The sequence below is a fragment of the Puntigrus tetrazona genome, chromosome 19 (assembly GCF_018831695.1).
Source record: "Puntigrus tetrazona isolate hp1 chromosome 19, ASM1883169v1, whole genome shotgun sequence".
Lineage (NCBI taxonomy): Eukaryota > Metazoa > Chordata > Actinopteri > Cypriniformes > Cyprinidae > Puntigrus > Puntigrus tetrazona.
Genome location: NC_056717.1, coordinates 15,816,709 through 15,834,348, shown reverse-complemented (window position 1 = coordinate 15,834,348; position 17,640 = coordinate 15,816,709).

Sequence of the window (17,640 nt, the reverse complement as noted above, 5' to 3'; positions counted from 1 at the left end):
CTCATAAAGACACCTAATTATCACTCTCATCTCCTAGTTCATCCTGTGAACAGCAATGACATGACATCCAGAAGGAATCTGAGCACCAAATAAGTCCTTAGGGGCATGATGGGGGACAAAACTTGTCGCATGAGGAAATAAAACAAAAAGCCACCTCTACCTTCAAGTCATGGGTCACTAATCAGAAGCACTTAGGCAGAGCAGGGGTTGCTGTGGTGATAGTGGGGTTGGGTGAGGGGAGAGATGGTCATTTATCACCGGCTGTTTCATAGTGAGGCTGAGCGGAAAAGACAGCGCAGACTCTGCAGACAAACGACCAACAATAAAGAGAATTAATCAGCACTGATTACCTGACTCCCCACAGCCGATAATGGAGGCTTAGAGAAACAAAGAGAGAGGGAGAGGAAGGACAAAATATGGCCAGTAGAAAAGACCGAGCCAGATCGGAAGAGCAAGAACGGGCTACAATAGAGTTCAGTGGATCCTTTCACTCCGAATGGACATTTTCCGCGTAGTTTTTCTGCTATTATATAAAATAAACCACTAAAATGAGTGCCATGTCCCAGAGGCCAATAGCAGAGTCTTGTATTACCACTGATACCACTGTATGTCATTGCCTCGCGGTCCGTCAATACGGTGATCAGAACTCAGCACTGGCTGATGGATTAAACAACTGAACGAATTGGATTCTTCTTGCTGTGCAACGCCAGCTAATCGTTCCCCACACACAGCAATAAAACGCACCTCCAGCACGGTCACACGCTCATATTCTCTATTCAGCCCACCAATCATTGCCACATCTGATTCTGATATCTGAGATGACAAGCATTGGCCATTTACACTGGCTGTCTGGTAAGCTAGCCATCAAGTAAAACAGAGACTGTGATAAATCAGCCACGTCCGCCCTTTTATACCCAATATCAGAAACTACATGAGGCCTATTGGCCAGATAAAGCATTCAGTTTATAAGGACGGTTCGCTTGTTTCAAATGCGGCGGCTTTAATCTGTTTAAGGCTGGCGGTGTTTTGAAATACATGTATTCAGGAGTTCTCAATTATGTTTGTTGTGATCTGAGTGTCATATAATAAGGTGACATCAAAACATGACCCCATTGCGGTTACCCTTATCTGTCACGTTAACCATTTACTCTGAAATAGCACGTGGCAGTCACTCCATTGCTGCAAACCTCCCATGAAGACTTCCCTGGTGCTCATTGGTTAAACTGCCATAACTGGTCTAAATGAACACTCCTTAATGGACCCTGATGGGTGAACTTAATCCAAACCCAGTTGCTACTGATCAGCTGGGGAGAAGGAACAGATGGATTACTTTGTGTGTGCGTGTGCATGTGTGTTATATTGTGCAGTAATTGCTATGTTTCTCTGGTTTATTGGCTCTTAACCTTGGGCTGACAGCTACTGAGCAGGTGGGGTTTCTGTTGCTATGACAACGGCACTGAGTTCAGGAGTGTGCTGGCATGTAGGATATACCCCGCTGCAGCTTGGCCAAAATCACCCATAAAATAAAAAGGCAAAGAAAACGAGAGTGAGTGAGAAATCGAACGCTTTACTTTTAAGGATTTAGTGCTTGTCTTAGAGGCTGGTTTTAATGGGTGGGCCTCCATCCCCAGGGTCCAATGTGTGTAGACTATACCAGTGCCCACCAACCTTTTTAGTCCTATCAATGCAGCTCAGGTAATGTGTTTACTTGATTTCAGACGATATTATATTAAATGGCCTACGTCATTTGTAGCATAATACTGATTCCCACAAAATATTTTTTATTCAAGTACAAATATAAATGAAGAGCCATAAGTTATTTATATAGATGTGGATTTAATTGTTGTGAATTTAACTTGAGTAATATAATTAATACATGTAATATCTTCTTTGTTCCATTTAATTTTGTTATAGACATTCATAAGAGAAGTTAAACTTGCACTCACTCATCATGAAAAGGCAAAGAATTATGACTAAATTAATGGATTGCAACCACACAGAATACAAAGAAGAAGCTAAAATGAAAATAACTGAAACAAAACAGAAATGTAAAGCCTATCATTTTATGCACTTGCACAGATTTTTCTGTTACATCTTTAATTGTTCTTTTATGTTCTTTTTTATTTAAAAATATAACAATCATTTTCACACTAAAGATATATTTTATGCTTTAATGTTTATAGATTTTAGAAGATTATAGAAGCACACTGTAACTGTTGTAAAACAATAACATAACAAGAAAATTTTCTGGCAATCAGCACTGTGCTGTCCATTGAGTTTATAAACCTGTTTTGAATCTGAAGTACCCTGTCATTAATCTGCACCAATTGTGAGCCAAATCACACTGAATTTGATCCGGTTCCTTAATAGGACTGTAAAATTGCAAGTTGCAAATGCAATATGACATGTTGCATAGGCAATATTAGTATGCGATATTATAACGTAGTATTAGATATAACAATAGGTTAAGAATAGTTTACATGTTTTTAAATGCTTCAGGTTGGGAACTCATTGGTTGTCTTTCATCACAGGCCTCAGTATAGTGTTTCTGGTTTCCCCGCCCTATGATGAAGGCACTGTCTTACTTTTGTGTACTTTTACTTTTTCCTTTCAGAAAAATACTGATGAGCATTATCTTGAAGTGCAACACAGACTCAGCGCTCATTAAAGAGGTTATAGATTTTATTACAGCTCCTCTTTGGCACGAGTAATCCCTCACGCCGCGTAACACAGTACCCAATAAATACAAGTATATTTACGGCAGCTTTTTATTGTGACAAACATTATTCTCATGGTTAGTTAATGATGTAACAAAGTGACTTGTAATGGCTGTTAGTCATGCACAGAAACATATTAATAAACGTGTCCGTGATGCAGCTGCAAGGCAGCAGAATGTAATCTTATTTCCTATTTGATAATGAAAGAGGGAACGGGCGAGAGAGGGATGCAGGCAGAGGAAGAGCAAGTGTGCGTAACCGACTGAGTGACTAATGGGGGAGAGAGTCCGAGGGATGCAGAGAGGAAAGGCGAGGGAGACCATCTGTTCTGCTCTCTCCCTGCACTACCCCCTCTGCTTTCTAATAACTCGCCTCGCTTCAGACTCACGATGGGATATGGACGCGCAAGTAAACATGATGCAGAGCAGCCAGTCCACTTAGACTACATCAAAAGACATTTCGCGATTACCATCGAGCTAAATGGAGTAAGAGTGACAGCTTTGGCAAGTGCAGGAAATGACGTTCGTCTGTGGGCCGGGCCGCACAGATGGGTCCTGATGGCAGGCGTCAGTCGGAGATAGCCTACCAAAAAAGAGAAGAGAAGAGAAGAGAAGAGAAGAGAAGAGAAGAGAAGAGAAGAGAAGAGAAGAGAAGAGAAGAGAAGAGAAGAGAAGAGAAGAGAAGAGAAGAGGAGGCAAACAGACGAATTAAAATGGAAGGGATGGACAATCTATTACTGAATAGCCGAAATTGAGACTGCCTCTCAGAGACCTTATTAAATTCTCCAATTAGTGTGAAGACATAAATAACTGCTTCCAATTTCAGCGTGTCACTCAAGGGCAGAATCCAGCTCCAGGGAAACAAAACAATTTAAATTACGTTCCTCACGCTTTTTGTGTCCGGCCCCTCTTTTAATGCCATAATTACGCTGCCATTCTCTCGCGCGCCCTCGCGACGATACATCACCTCCTGCGACCCCGATGATAAACGCCCTACTCAAGAGAAACGTGAGCTAAAAAACAGCCGCTGTCCACTTTCCCTTTTTTTTTTTTTTTTTTTTTTTTTTTCTTCCGCAGGAGCCCTCTCTCTCTCTCTCTTCCTCACCGTGACAGTATTTCACCGCGAGCCGCCGAGCCCCCACATCTATAATTCACGCGTCCCTCGACTCGGTTGCTGTCGGTAAAAATAGGAAATCCATCACGGAGACAAATGGTCGTTAAATGAAGCCCCGCGCAGCAGATAGGCAAAGCGGCAGATGAGGTTTAATTGTCTCTGCGTGCTCGTATGAAATCAGTTCATGACCGTGGCGATATGACCGCGGGCCTTTAGAGGTTGTGGGGCATATTCTTTAGGGCTGCATGGTGTCAGCGAATAATTAAAAGGCTTTTAATATCTGGGCATATGAAATGGCAGCAGGCCATGGTTACTCTGTCTTTTGTGGACTATCTGACAAATATGATATGATATAAATGCATTACAAGGGTCAGACATGCGAAAGCGGGGCATGTTTCGGTAGATGCACTTCACTTATAGCTGTTTATGTGGCCTGTGAACCCGTTAGGAATTTGAAAATGTGAAAAAGACAGTATTTTTTTGAGTTTATGTTAAGTAGCCTTTGTTTACTGGATTTGATACAACACCGCCTTCGGAGAAACGTTCTTTAATAAAACAAGAAGAGTCATGAAATGTTGAAATTAGGCTTAAAATGCGTGGTTAAGATACACAGTAATATGAGAAATGTGATATTCTTACTATTAAAACAAGCTGTGGGTTACACCAACAGAAGCAGGCCTGGTTTCAGGTATCAAAATAATAGTATTTTTTACTATCAACAGCACGTTTTCGCTACGTATGGCGCCCGTGGGAGTCACGCTCAAAGAGATCAATTTTCTCTAACTGTGGGCTACAAAAATACATCCACTGAGACATGAATTACAAGTAATGAAAATGTTTTAAATATATGATCGGACCACGATAAGCCTGAAAGATGAATAGCAATTAGCAATATGTTCATTTTAAAGAGCTTAATAAGACAAATCGGTCTTTCAGAGAGGCGTTAATGAAGAACATGAAATACTACCAGGACGCTAGAGGGCACTGGACATGTGGGGGAAGACAAGGCTTAAGTTTTCTGCAGTGAGACCTAAGGTGAGATTTTCAGCGACACATCACAACAAATATATAGCACATGCAGAAGAATACAAAGCACCAGAAATATTGTGTGCAGCACTGCCATTCGCAGCCAGATCTGCCCCAGGGAAATATAATCCATACATGAGTAGTGTGTTTACATCATAGCATGCTTATGGGGAAAAAAAAAATCATAAAATATATGATTTAGCAAACAATGAAACTAAAAGTGTTGTTTCAGTCATGTACACGTTTCAATTAGCCTCTGAATAAATTAATAAAGTTCTGCAATCATTACCAGCATGGACCTTATTTGGCAAGAAAAGTTCAAGCTCGTGATTGTGATGAAGAAACAGTAGGCATGCTTAAATGTTCAAATGTATAGCGTGGTTTGTGCTTAATTAAGACAAGAGCTTGCGCAGGTGTGTGTTTGTGTGTGTGTGTGTGTGTGAAGGCAAGTGCACTTGAATGCATTATTCATGGGTCAGTTTAAATAGGAATTTTAGGCTGTACAGCAGCCTTTTAAATCTCCCATCAGTCTGTCATCCTCTGATTCACGGCAGCACTTCATCACCTACCTGAGAAGGGAGAAGAGAGGAAAGGAGAGAACAAAAGAAAGACAGAGAGAGATCTTTTTGTCTGTCAAGCTGACAGGCTGCAGTTGCTGTGGCAACTCCGTAACATCTTTCTCTGCCAGTCGGGAGGAAATGAGCTGCCATGTAGCCTGTCGACCATCTATCACTCTACACTTAAATGTGCACACATACACACACGTTCATTCCGGCCCTGGCACACAAACGCTACATCATGCAGGCTATCTTTTTTTTTTAGCAATATGTTTGTATTTGGCTCATATTGATTAAACCTTTTCAAACTGAAGTTTTCAAAGAGAAAGGGAGAGAGGAAGACAGAGGGGGAGGAGCGGTAACAGAATGAGCTTAATAACTTGCTTCCCCCTGCTGTTGTCGAAATAATTACAATGTGCTCTTCTGTAGCTCATTATCATAATACATTTACAATGAGTGTGCAATGTCATTCAGAGGGCAGCTTCTCTCAGACACATAGGGAGTCTGCAGGCGTAAAACTGCCCCGTCAGCAGCTGGAAGTCTCCCCCAATAGGTGGCAGGGCTATAATGGTGCAGCATTAACTTCTGCCGTGCTGACAGCGCTCTCTCTTTGAGCCACATAAAACACGGAGGAGAAAAGAGATAGACAAGGAGAGAGCGAGAAAGCTGAGCGAGTGACAGATAGAGGAGGAGGACATGAGGGAAAACGTAAGGTAAAGTGAAAATGAGATAGAAGGGAAAAGGAAGGAAGAGAGCGACGTGCAGGAACGAGACCTCTGGCCTAAAAGAGCTCCTGGGCGTCTGATGACCTTTGTGTTTAGTTTATAGTTTATAAATAAATGCAATAAGTGAATTCAGGCATCGCAACATTACAATGTACAGCATTCAAAAGGGGTATTCCTGCTGATGTTATATTTATACTTTATTAAAAGGTACCATTCAATAAAGAAAGAAAAATCCGTAATACTGTCTGATATATTGTCTCAGTATATTGTGTAACCCATAACAATAGCAGCAAGATTTAACATAATATTTATATATTATATAGTATATAGTTCCTTTGCAAAAAACAATATTTCTGTTTTTAACAATTTTCAAAATCATGTTTTTTTTTCACAGCCTTCCAATTAATCTCAATCTCTAAAAAAATAACTAAAACACAACAGATAATTAATACAACAAAAGCATGATAGCATAAGAAAAAAACAGTTGTTTTTGCAAATAAAGTTGCACGAAATACACCAACAATTTAAGAACGAGATAAACATAAATGAAATATTTGAAATGTGCAAATTACTGACCTGAAATCTAACCTCAAATTAAAGTCTCTGCATGTAGGGAATTATTTTATGAATAACATGATGTATGAACAGAACCTGATGAGCCTGAAGTATGAATAGCAATTAGGGATCACTGCAAAGAGCTTAAAATGACAAACATATACAATATATGTATATATATTAATCAATGTATTATTTTTTACTTTTGATGTTGTTCCTAAAAGAAGGTTTTGTCAGGTTATCTGCACGGAACAAAGTAACACAAAGAGATAAACATTTGAAAAAAGCCTGTCACTACAAACAGAGTTCCATTTTGTTTCTACAGTATTTCCAATATCTACATTCTTCATCCATAACAGGCCGTTTGTGTGTGTGTGTGTGTGTTTATGGGTGTGTGCCGAGCGGAAGCCGATAAAGCGACAGCTGTCAGAATGATGGAGTGTCTGTCAGACAGGATGTGAGCAGCGAATGAGTTCAGTGCTGCTGCCTGCATCATTGACTCACATCTTTCAAGTCGTTCGGAGACACGTGCAGTCAAACCGAGATCCTCACAGAACTCTCAGGATCTGTCTCTCATTTGCGTAGGACACGTGTCGCATCAATGTTTAGCTACTGGGCCACTTCTCGTAATCATTTCCAGTACTCGCTTTTTGTTTAAATGTAATTAATTACAAAGACACTAACTGTCCGATCAGCCAAATGGGAGAGGAGGCCTACCCGTACGATTGTCCCAGGCCTTGATGCAGAGACTCAGTAGCAAAAAAGACTCACAGAATCATTCCATCCGTTGATGCTCATGCAGTTTTTTTACAGAAAGCCGCACGATCTATCCTGTTTAATAGCAATTGTTAGCTAAACTCAGGCTACGTAGATTAACTTAGAACTTAAATATAATTTTGTCCGTAATATAAATATTAATGTTTTGTTGTTAATCTTACCTAAGTAAAATCTAAACGTGGTTAAACCTATTTCTAGTAAATTAGTCAGTGATAGTATCCTATAGTCCCAATTTAAATGTTGACAAATCTTCATAGTAGGCTACAATATAAGATCTCTAGTGCCACCTAATGGAAAATTGACATAGGACTGTGTAAGTCAAAATCTAATCATCAGGAGTGCTCCTTTTATGATGTGCCTGTCCTGTTTCCATGGTGTTTTAGAGTGGCATAGACACAGTAACAGGCCTACCAAAAGCCTGTTGAAGTAACAAAGCACATTTACATTTAAAATCAAGAAAAGCTTCAACACAGCTGCGCAATAATGGCTTTTAAAACCAATTTCGGAGAAGAGATAATTAGCGAAAAAAAATTGAACGAAAAATGACGACGTTTGATTACACAGCCTGCTTTATAAATCACTTGAAAAGTATGAAAAGAGTAGGCTACGCGCGAGAGGGACTGGAAAGAAAATGATATAGAGCATCGTATTTAGCGTATTTAGCTCCTAGAGAGGCCTGCAAACAAAACAAATAATACCGCAAATATATCATTTTAATGAACAGATTTATCTTACAACTTATCTCGAATTACCGTAGCAAATGTGACAACAATAGCTAAGGAACCCATAACACTCTTTCAACTGCGTGCCATTTTCGCCATGATTATATTTCCTTTTAACCACTAGGTGTCGCGCAACAACGTTTAACGCGGACCAGGGAAAGGCTGGGAGCGCGCTGCGCGCTGCCGGGTGAAGAGTTCAATGCGCGTCTCCGAGTGTGATGACGCGCGACCTCACATCAAACTATAATTCAATTTGCCGCGAGGTAGTAAATGCATCGCTCCCGACATGTAGTATTGCGATCGTCTAAATAACGTCCTTAAACTGAGGCATGCCAATAAACAAATGCTCCGGACTATTACGAACACTTAACCTTATGCACGGAATATGTCTGCCCTCATTAATTTCAGCGTTTCACAGCGCGACCAGTCTTTGCAGCCACGAAATGTCTAACGAGAATGGGCCGTTTATATCTATTGAGTATTATCATTTTAAGATGATGGCATTATTGAAAAAAAAACCTGACAGTGTACTAACTGTACTGCCATTAAGAATATAATAACTCTTACATGGTGTGTGAAAATAGTTTCATGATGTTTGCATGAAAAAATTCACTTTATATACTGCCCATGTTTTAGATTTTGTAGTAAATTAAATCGTTTGCTTGTACTATTTCATAAAAAAATGCCACTGTTCATATATTTAAGGTGTTTTTTAATGGCTAATTAAACAAAACGCCTATGAAAATTATTAAACACGCTTTCTTTAATGGGCTGATGAATGTGCTACTCTGAATAGGTAATTTGGATATCAAAGAAAGTGTCCTTTTTATTAGCCAGAAAGCTTCAGTGACTTGCAGGTCAGTTATGAGGAGCGCAACATTCTCATTATTGATAGCGTTTTATTGGACAAAAATCTGTGCTGTGCTGAAGCAGTCATCAATTTTTCCAGACCATTTTCCCAGAATAGAAAGAATAAAACATTTTTAATCTATACGCTCAAGCTTTATTTTATTCAGCTTTGAGTATACTGTATCTTCAATGCTAAAGGTATAAACCAAAAATCAGTTTCATTTTATGAAATCTTTAACACAACCCAAGGTCAAAGTTCGCAGAAGTAACCATGCAGGGCTGCAACGGGTGTGAATTTTTTTTTTTTTTTTTCTTTCAGGAATTCAATTTCTTATGCACACCACATTAAACAAACACATCTGTGTTTTATGTGCTTGGAATTGCCAATCTGCGCATTGTTTGATACTCAAACCGTACGAAAACAGACCTACAAGTACTCATAAGTCCTGTTAATTGCCATAATTACGAAGTGACGACATTGTGATTAAATTACTGCAGCACCAGCTGCTCTGAACCAGTCACGTGAGACGTTCCGGGCCTGTGTGTTCGTGTGTGTGCAGTGCAATGACTGTAACCTTGACCTGTTATCGTGAAGTTCATGCTGTCATTTCCCCAAGACATAATTTATGTGTACACAGAAAACCAACAAGACACTAGGATGCACACAGGCACATGCACGTCAGCACACATGGTGGACTCTTCCTCTTGTACAGATTACAGAAGTTGACGGAAAATAATGCACACATGACTTTCATCGGACCGTCAGGAAGGGTCGTACACCTTTGCCCTGCGTGCATCACAAAGAGTAATAGTTTATCAGCCACCTTTGCGGAATTATACACAGACACATGTGCACTGGCAAAGACAAAGGTGTGAGGACTGATAAAAGTAATGCAGCGGTCAGCATGCAGACGGCTTCTTCCGTTGAATGCACAGGCTTCCTGTCGCAGTTCCACGAATTCTCCCCTTTCACACTCCGAATGAACATATGGAGAGCACTAATCAGGAGAATAAACCGTGCTGGCTGGAGCCAACTTGTGGCTGAAATACAGTCTGTCCCAATCAGAACGTCTCCATTAGTTTCTGACCATCTGGTCATTCATGTTTACACATGAAAGTGGATCAATTAATCAGATTCATTTTCTCTCCCGTGTTTAAAGGAGTAGTTCGGGCTAAAATAAAATCGGCTGAAAATGTACCACATCCATCGGCCAGCGAAGATGTAGATGATTTTGCTTTCAGATCTGGAGAAATTCAGCATGGCATCAGTTGCTCAGCAGCAGATCCTCTGCAGTGAATGGGTGCCGTCACAATGAGAGTCAAACACCTGATAAAAGTAATCCACATGGCTCTAGTTCTTCAACTAACATCTCGTGAAGTGAAAAACTCTGTGTTTGTACTAAACAAATCATCATTAAAACATTACACCTTTGCTTCTGGCAAAATTCCAAGTTTATAATCCGTAATAATGCTTCCTTCAGTAAAAACCTTTTCACTTGCAAACGGTGCTTGATCTGTACACACGTCTCCCTTGATTCATACAAGACGACGGTTTCAGTGGTGAAAGCAACATTATAAAATACCTTAATGATGAAAGGATTTATTACAAATACACATTTTGCATTTGTAATGTTGTTTTTATCACTGCAGAGGATCTCCCGATGAGCAAGTGATGTAAAGCTAAGTTACTTCAAATCTGTTGTATCTGATGTAGAAACAAACTCTTCTACATCTCGTATGGCCTGAGAGTGAGTAAATTATCAGAAAAGTGATCTGTACCTATTATTATTCCCGCATAGCCTCTTTTTTTCTCCGTTCTTTGTCGTATTCGTGAAGTACACTTCATATTGTACAGCGTGACTCTGAATTTGACTCGCTTCCTAATTATATGCGCCGTGAAGATATTTGAGCTGGGCCAACATTTGTGCTGTGTATCTGAGGATCGATGAGTGGTCTTAAGTTTATCTGATTTTCCACTGGCCGAACCAGGGACAGGTCGATGGGACTCTGCCGGTGTCAAGTTGACCTTTTCAGGGCATCGGCGAGCGGCCGTCCCCTGGGCACCCCCACCGTTCCTGTGTCACACCCTGAGTGACACCGGTCCGTTCGGCTCAAACACAAAGTCCGGCCGGACGTCTATATTGCGCTGTCGCGGCAGTGACAGAGATTGGCTGCAGTATTTGTGAGCTGTCCTTTGCCACTGACACTTTGCCAATGAATGCGGGCTAATTTATGCAGCCAAATCTCCTCTGTGCAAAAATGAAAGCTAATTGAGTCATTACCTGCTAATTCAAAGCAGGATTGCTTGTGTAAATTGGCTTGCTTTGTAAAGCCATGTCCAATAATCTCTCTATCTTGTCTCTTTTTACCTAAAACTAAAGGCTCCCTGTATACAATGTTTTTATGTATTTAATGTTTTAATTAAATTTTACTCATTTATCTCATGACTAATTCATCAAGGCGCTGCATTTTTGCAAGCGATGTCAATGTTTTTCAAAGCGCACGTAACTTTTTAAAAAGTAAAAGACCTTTTCATTTTCTTTTCTGCATCATATGTGATTGAATTATTGTGTCGGTTGCAATTATGGTGTTAAATGTTCATTTTAGTCATACGGCTCGAGGCTTTTCCTATCCGTACGGAACAGAACTGGTGGCTTATCATATTGATAAATCAGTACGCCTCCGATACAGAAAGGGCGACAACGATCAGAAAACTAAAACGAAACTCCATCTGAAGTGAGATCTAAGAAAATGAACTTTCATCAAGCCAGCTCACACTTTTAGGACGTTATCTTCTTATTCCACGATCTCAGAAAATAATTATTTAATTATTCGCAAGCTAATGTCTGCAGCGCTGCATCATTCATTATGAATCTCAGTGGCTTGTTTATGAATCGATGTGGACTTTTCCGGAAGGACAGTCACACTGTCATCATCAAGATTAATTAAGATGTTTCCTGCATAGCTAATGGATCCAAAGCCATCACCATGACAACTGTTGAGCGCCTCAGACTCCGTGTGTGTGTGTGTGTGTGTAGATGGAGTTGTAGCAATAAACAACTCTAACTGCATTTTTTGGACGGTTGTGGTTTCCCGTGGAATTGAATGTAATGATCTTTCCTCCTCTGTGAGTCTGGTTCAAATAAAACTGTCCATTTCTCTTCCTCCGTGGTTTCTTATGGGAATAAACACAGTAATTTGTCTTTCTTTTGTGGTTTTAGTGGACTAAATGCGAGACTAACATCTGACACCCACCCTGACCCTACTGCTGCAATAAGTACCGAAAGGCCCCTACACTAAAGCACTTTCATTTGCTATTAACCAGTGATTGGATTTTACAGCTCTCGAAAGACAAAAGGTTCTGGCTTTCATACGATGTCCAAATATTTTGTGTACAATATAGTGCATGCACAAATATAGTATGTGAATAATGCTGGAACCCATAAAATGCCTAGTTTTTGGTGTTTGATAAATTTAGTGGAGCATATGTTTTATACTTCGATAATAAATGTACTTTAATTTCATGGTTTGATTACTTTAATAATACGTTCAGTAAATTATATAACTATAGTATTCTCTTCTTCACATTGAAAGACCTGTGTTTCATGGTAGAATTATATGCATTATCATGAAACATCGTGAGTATTTCTATCATTTTCCATAATAAAAATGTTAAGCAGCACAAATGTTCTTTTTTAACATGATTATTTATAATAACAAACATGTTTCTGATAATAAACACATTTCACAATACCAACGTTGTACTGTATCTATGATTAAATAGATGCACTCTCGTTTTTTTATCCTAACAAGAGTAAAGATTAAAAACTTTTAAACACTATAGGTATTTGTATTTTTATTTTAACATGTATATATATATATATATATATATGGAAACCACGGAAAAATGTTGTTTTAAAGGCTTTTCTGGCACCGCCTGTCATCTTAAATCACATTGTCACCTGAAAGCTCTTATCCTGCTGGTGATAAACGTGTGTGGCTGTGACCTGGTTTGCCTGGTTGCCTCATAATGACTTATTTTAAGCCATGCTTAAAAATGGCACTGACATATTGGGTCATGTTTTTGGATGGCTCCATAGGGACAGAAGGAGAAAGTTGAGGAGACAGAAAGAAAAAAAAAAATCTCTTGATTATTCCAAAATGACTGCTCACTCCTCTGGCCTTGCCAAGCTGAATATATATGATTCATTGTATTGTGATGAATTGCAAAATGTACCTAAGAATGTTTTAAGGGTATTCTTCCCGTTTATAAGTATGTAGTTGATAATGATTCAGCATTAGTGCAAGTTTCTGCTACTAAAGTACTAGTAACTTACGATATAGTGGGTTGCATTTAATTTGCAGCTATTCTCATAAGCCCCCCTTCCGCTCTAGTGTAATGTTACGTTAGTAAAGTACTTTCAAATGTTCTGAAGCTTAGTATGATGTAATTATTTAATATTACGTTAAAAAATTTAACATTCGCATACTGATGGATTAATGAAATCTTTCAATCACGAGAATATTTTGACATGCGATATGGTGATTGTAATTTGAGATGCCCTTTTGGCCTTGGTACCATCTAATGTCAAATAAATCCCTGGTTAAGTAGTTGGACTGTCCTTTTTCTGAGATTGATGGAGTTATTAAACTTACATTGTATGAAATATAAAAGACCAAACTGGAAGGGAGAGGAAGACAGTGGTGGACAGAGAGTGATCAACTCAATAGTAGAGGTGGCAAAGTATCTTTGATCTGCAATTTTAATTGACAGCATTTTTTTCTGTTTACTTTTCTGGCACTTTTTGGACACGCTGAATCATAGCGGCCATGCAGGAACACTTCTGCTTTATCAACGTTCAGTTTTGAGTGTCAAGCTGTGAAACTGTCAAATTACCTTAGCGCGTGATTTCATCTCTGCTGTTGACAAGTCTGCCAGAGATGGGATTTTAATCTCTTAATAACTGTGCTAACGTTTTTCTGCATCCCTGAACACATCTGTCCATGCTCACCAGTTAAACACGCTTTGGAAAGAGAGAGAGAGAGAGAGGAGGAGAGATTCCAAGCACCAAGGAAAGAGACTGATGAATAAGCAGTGCTTGCTTTATATAAAATTGCCTATATAAACAATCACAAAATACCTAATCATTGTTAGATCTTTGATTTGTTTTACATAAAGACATGCTTGTGTCTTGAGTCACGCTAGGGTTGCAGGGTTCACAAGCTCCCGCCTTTGAAATGTTTAGTCACGACAACCAAAAGACATTTTGTGTGTGTTTTCTCTGCGTAATATTTCCTGTTGAACAAGATGGTTATTAGCTAATCAGCTAATTAGAACCCCTGGGTTTAATTAGGGCAATAGAACACATATACACTCACACACACACACATTTAGACCATCCATATCTCGTTGCTCTGTCAGAGCGCTTGTTAATTACTTCAGTGTTCATTAGTGACAGAGCCCCAGGCTTTAATTAGAGAACTGGATACAAGAGGCATAAACAAGAAGTATGGTCTTGATTACACACACACACACACACACTCCCGCTATTCATACCATATGTGTAGTAACCATGTGGAAACTCTTCTGCGCTTTGGCTCCACTCACCTTGTTTAGTGTATTGACAAACAGATCAGGTGAATGGCTGACCAGATGACCAATTGATGCATTGATTTGCTTTAGACAGTTGTCCTTGAATAGAATGCGTTTACAGGCATATAAGTTTTGGGGGGAAAAGGTATACTTTTGTTAAAAATAGTAATTTAATGCATTTTTAAAAAAATGTATTGAATTAAATTAAATAGGGTACTAAATGATACCCTGCACCTGCAAAAATGCAAATCTATAGCAACTTAAATTAAGTGCTACGCTGTAAAGAAAAATTATGTATTTTTTACAAAAAACATTTGCCAGCTATGGTTGCCATAATAAAAAATAAATAAAAACAGAAAAACTGTAAACACATTTATGTTTCAAAACAATTCAAAACAATTTTATGTAAATCAGTAAACTCAACAATGCACTAAATTAAAATAATAGCAAGATGAAGATTCAAAGCTCATCACAAGTAGCTTCGCAAGCAGAAGTATATAGTACAGAGTCATTCATGCAAACAACAAAACACCATCATGGTGAAACACTTATGCTAAAAGCATTCATTAACCAACAGGATATTTAACATGAAGCCCACATGTACGTAAATAAATGATTTAAGCAAAATACTTTCAAATGTGGAGGGTCACGCATGGAATTCCAGGAATATCAGTTCAGTTTTTATCTGTATATTTGACTTTGATTTGTTCTAATTACTTCTAAACATACAACGTTTTACTGTTGTATGTTGTATTGAAATATATATACTCAAATATACATACTTTTACATACTAGACATGTCTGCTAGTTTAATTGTTGTTTAGATATTTTTTTAGTTAGTTTTACTTTAAGTTTTAGTTTCAGGTGTCTATAATATCCCTTCATTAAAATGATATTTTTTCGCATCATATATTATGTATTTTGAATTTCCTTGCATTGAATCCATGACCTTGGCATTGCAATTGTCATGCTCTATATTGACCTGTAAATGCTGTAATTAGGAACAAACCCAAACGCAAGATGTAAAACGAAACAGATCATAAAAGACAGAAGTGTATTAAAAATAGAAACATTTTTTTTCCTGGTTGTGTTGTTCACAGCTGTGAATGAGTGAATGTGCTCCTATGGGCATGTATGCATGTGTCTGTGCTCATATGCGATGGGGCCTTTATATGAAAGATAGTCCACAGAGAAGCTGGACAGGTGTGTTCTGCATGTGGGAGGTTGGTAGAGTTAGAATTTGGAGTTCTGGTCCGTGTGCGAGAGTGTGTGTGTGTCTGGAGCGATTCAAAGCCCAGCGATAAATCATTCGGAACCTCCCTCTGTAATCACACACACTCAGAGTTGTGATGTATGAGCCATGTCAGAATCAGAGGCCCCATGACACACACACTTCACAAAGGAACACAGGCAGGCAAACACACACACACACACACACACATGGTGTAAGAACAGGGAAGAAGTAAGTGAGAATTTGCAGTGGTTGTTTGGGTCTCCGTGGGCTTCATGCTCATCCCCCTGTCTCTCTCTCATCTGTGCCATTTTGCTGTCTGCGTCTCTTATTCTTTCTTTCCCCCATAACTTTTCTTTCTAGGCTATATAAATAACACCTCAGTCGCTGTATTTCTTATATTACCTATAAGACTTACATTGCTGTTGCAAAACTGGTGCGCTAATGTACTGAAAAACAAACAAAAATAAAACAGTTGACAGAATAATTTCATTTACATGCAAGTTTAGCAAGGTTTGTACCAGAAAGAGCCTTCCCAAGTTTTGTTTGCTTCCCTGAAATATACTTTTACCTAAAGTTATGGTAAAGGTTGCTCAAAAAAAAAAAAAAAAACTAAACCATCCTCAGCTGGTTTGCTTGTTTTATTTGGTCTTTTGGCTGGTTTAGGAGTGGATGTGTACACTTTTCGCCTGCTCAGACATCTAGGTGGCCTTCTAGCTAAACCAAATAAACTTGACCAGGCTGGGATAGTTTCGGACCAACAAACCAGTTTTTGGTCAGTTTATGCCTTATTCTGTCCTGAAATCCTTTATCCAATTAAGTTTTGCAGGTCAAAATCATCAGTTGCTCTTATTATATTATCTATATTATCACCCAATCTTGGATATATGCTTTTTTTCAACTTGTATTTCTTTTTTTCAACTGATTTAGTCATTGGGCTCATTGATCTGAGCTTAAACACTTTGGTTTTTGAAAGAAAACAGCATTATTTGATAATAATTTATCCATTGCCCACTCAGCCATTGAGATGCACAAGGTCAGATTTATGAGGCCTGTTTGTTTATAATATAACATAATGCATTTCTAAACTAGTATTTTGTTGGCCAGTCACTTTTGACCTTAGTATATAACAAGGTGGAGAAAAACTGTTAGGGCTAAGCATTTTTTTTTCAATATTGTTTTAATGTTGAAATGCATAAGGTTAGTGTGTCACAAGGAGCATAAGGCAGACATGTTGACTCATCAGAGGAAGAGAGAGGGAATCCACGGGGACAGGTGAAAGCTATGCTCAGCAGTTTTCATAGTGATGCCTGGGAGAGGAGAGTCTGACATGATGAATAATTTAAGATTCATGCTGAACATTGGACATTGACACACACACACACACACACACACACACACACACACACATTTAAAGACAGGAGAGTATACTTGCTGACAACCAGAAGAACTATGAGTGCACTCTGGGACTCTTTCACACTGGCGGCCTCCTGTTCACTGGCATTCCATGTGACTTATATCCTTTGAAATTGTTTTGATATAAGACTTATGGAGGGACTAGGATCTGAAACATAAAAATGCTGTCTCATCAGAGCAAGTCTGAATCAAATGTTGGCATAAAATCCTTTCTACTGAGACATCGTCTGGTCGATTTTTTTAGTGCCGTAGGTTGGAAATGCTACTTACAGTCGAGTGCATTTGATTCAGTAGTTGATTAAAAGAAACAAAATAGACGATTAGTTCATTATAAATGCAAATGTTTTATGTTTTAGCAT